Genomic DNA, 3483 nt, shown 5'->3' with positions numbered 1-3483 from the left:
ATATATAATACATAAATATATACATATAATCATATATATATATATATATATATATATTATATATATATGTATATGTATATATACATATATATATATATATATATATATATATATATATATTTATATATATATATTCATATTTATATATATATATACATAAACTATATATATATATATATATATATATATATATACATATATATATGTATATATATATATATATATATATATATATATATATATATATACACATCAACCTAGGATTTCAAGATTTGAACTAAAGTTATTACTAAAAGGGACAAAGAAGCTTGAATACTTCACTTAACGTACAGGAAAGGGAGTGACAAGTGTTATCAGAAAGCTGGGTTTATGGCAACACTGATGCTGCCAGAGCGGGGCCCAAAAGCCGAGCTTACCAGCCATTACACTAATTACTTTAAACCACAGAGAGAGAGAGAGAGAGAGAGAGAGAGAGAGAGAGAGAGAGAGAGAGAGGGAGAGAAATTCTTCGTCTATACATCCATATTTACCCATTTACACACACACACACACGCATATACTGTATGTATGTATGTATATATATAAATATATATTCATATATATTTATATTTATATGTATATACACACACACACACACACACACACACATATATATATATATATATATATATATATATATATATATATATTTATACATAAATGATTGTTCACGTCGATGAAAGCCATGATATAAAGTGAACATATGACTATGAATAAGATTGAATAAAAAAGAAATAGAGTGCGCTGGCGGTGAAAGTATGTATGCGTGTGTGTAAAAGAGAGAGAGAGAGAGAGAGGAGAGAGAGAGAGAGAGAGAGAGAGAGAGAGAGAGAGAGAGAGAGAGAGAGAGAGAGAGAGAGAAGTAAATTGACAAAGGAAACAAGAAAAGGGGAAAAAGGGCGAGGGAAAAGGAAGGTACTGCTGCTGAGCAGCTGATGAGGAAGGAGACGAAATGAAATAGAGTTTAGGGAGAAGCGAATAAATAAAAAAGAAATGTGATGAAACGAGAGGGAAACAAGGAACGCAGAGAGAGGAGAGAGAGAGAGAGAGAGGAGAGAGAGAGAGAGAGGAGAGAGAGAGAGAGAGAGAGAGAGAGAGAATTTCATAACCAATCACTCGAAGAGCAAGAAGCGCTTTCTTCAAATGAATGATAACGTAATAAAAGCGACAGATAAGGAACAAAGAGGGGAAGGAATAAATTACGTTATAGGAGAAAAAAAAAGAATGGAATTGAAAGGGCAATTCCAAAGATCAGCTTGAAGGTAAAACAGAGAAAATAATAGAGAGAGAGAGAGAGAGAGAGAGAGAGGAGAGAGAGAGAGAGAGAGAGAGAGAGAGAGAGAGAGAGAGAGAGAGAGAGAAATTGATGTTTTGATATAGATCATAAATAAAAAAAAGGATGCTTACATAATTGTGATTCACAACCAGATTTCGATTTCTAAGAGCACACCTCACTGCTTTCCTCTTTTCTTATCAAATGGCGATTACATTATCGTGTCTTACGTTGACAAGAGGATTTTTTCCTTATCGTTTTATATTCTTTAATTTGTGCAACTCACGTGGTAGCAAAGATGAGTCAAACTTTGTCTGATAAACCCTAAATTCTCGCCTGTTTCAAAAATAACGAAAAATGTAAGTCTTTTTTTCCCTTATAGTTGTTTTCAAGACAGACTTAAAAACTGTATTGTGCAATATGTCACCAATACAAATATTTTCCCGCATAATTATCCAGTTAAACACCTGTATGTTTTGAAATACATATTCAAAGTCTTATAATCCTACCTTTACCCTGTGATCTACCCAGAGGAAGAAAAATGTGCAACAAATATAAATACTAAATTACATATAGATATCATATATACTGATGATTCCTCACAAAGAATAATAAATTATTACAATAATAGGTATTTCACTTTAGGCTTTGATTCATCATCATCACTCTACGTTGCTTCACGTTCTTCTAAACATATATATAATGAGACTATAAAAAAAGACTGGAATCTTATTTATCCGATATGATTATCATCATTTATTACTTACATGCGAAGTAAGCCAATAAGCAACAGGTATTCATCAGAGAAAAATGATAAAATCTTTTAAGATAGATTTTAAGATTTACAAGGGGAAAAAATGACAATTGTTTAACGAGTTGAGATGTGAATAAATGAATATAGGAACAAAAGAATTTGAAAGATGTCAAATAAATTCTAGAAACATCTGCCATATCCCTATATCTTTTCTCTAGTGTTAGTTACATTCATGTTTAACTGTATGCTATCCATACTGTGTATACCCCAGTTCTTAAAAGTCTATATTTTCCCTTTTTCAATTGTATACTGCCAAATCATCGAGCATCATAAGTTGTATGGTTATCATGAAAAAAAAAGAGAAGATAAATAATTTTAAATACAGTACAAAACTCATATAACGAAGTTATAATTAGTTCGTAAACACAGAAACTGCTTTCAACAAACGCATATTCAATGCTCTTTTAACATCACAAATAAAATGAACCAGAAATAGACTAGCAAACAAACACTCCTTCCTAAGAATAAAATAATTCATGCGGGTAAACTTTAATATGCATACAGTTCAAAAAGAAAAAAGGAAAGAAAATGAAAGCGCGCTAAATTCGAGCAATACATTCGAACTAAATCTGTGTTAATTCTGGCACCGAGCAATATAATAATGCCTGTCAACTATGCACCGGTATATCTAATTTATTAGCCAGGTACACAAAATAATAACTATATTACCACCAGATCATTCACTGATTTTGGATCTACGTTAATACCGGATAAAATATTGTTAAGTTAATTACGCACATGCAACCACAAAGCCCAAACGCCAAAATTATGTTTGTGTATTTATATATTTTTTCTTTTCTCTTTATTTAAGGTTTTAAGAGGAGAAAAATAAAACACAGTTGGGTGTGAAATGTAAAGATAATTGATTGATTGATTGATTGATTATAAGTTATCTGGCTGAAATGCAAAGACATACACAGGTTCACTTTATAAGTACTTTTCTTTGATCTCGAATGAATTTGTAAAAAAGGAAATTAGATGAGAGAGAGAGAGAGAGAGAGAGAGAGAGAGAGAGAGAGAGAGAGAGAGAGAGAGAGAGAGAGAGAGAGGAGAGAGAGAGAGAGAGAGAGAGAATAATGTGTGGGGTGGGGTTGGCAAAACAAACAATATAAATGCACCGTCAACAGTTTCTTTAGTCCTCTGTTCGTGCGATAAGTCTACCATCACCTGCTGTATAAAAAGAAAGAAAGAAAAAAAAAGTCCCCAAGTACCTAGACCATTCAGCACGTAACGCTTTCTATTTACAAGAATCACTTATTCTGACAGACAAGGCAATTAATTACGAGTCTTTACGACCTACCCTACGGCTGCCAGCGGAAATGATAAAAAGGCGCTTTAATTTGTCAAGCCTAAATAT

General features: G+C 32.2%; 1 protein-coding gene across 1 annotated transcript in view; it reads left to right on the top strand.

The window, feature by feature from the left end:
• The window catches only part of LOC137620565 (paired mesoderm homeobox protein 2B-like), a 167389-nt gene that overhangs the window by 50140 nt on the left and 113766 nt on the right, over positions 1–3483 (top strand). The window lies entirely within an intron of this gene.

Source organism: Palaemon carinicauda, chromosome 2 (genome assembly GCF_036898095.1).
Source record: "Palaemon carinicauda isolate YSFRI2023 chromosome 2, ASM3689809v2, whole genome shotgun sequence".
Lineage (NCBI taxonomy): Eukaryota > Metazoa > Arthropoda > Malacostraca > Decapoda > Palaemonidae > Palaemon > Palaemon carinicauda.
The sequence above is the reverse complement of the archived record's forward strand: the minus strand, read 5'-3'. Positions and strand labels throughout refer to the sequence as shown.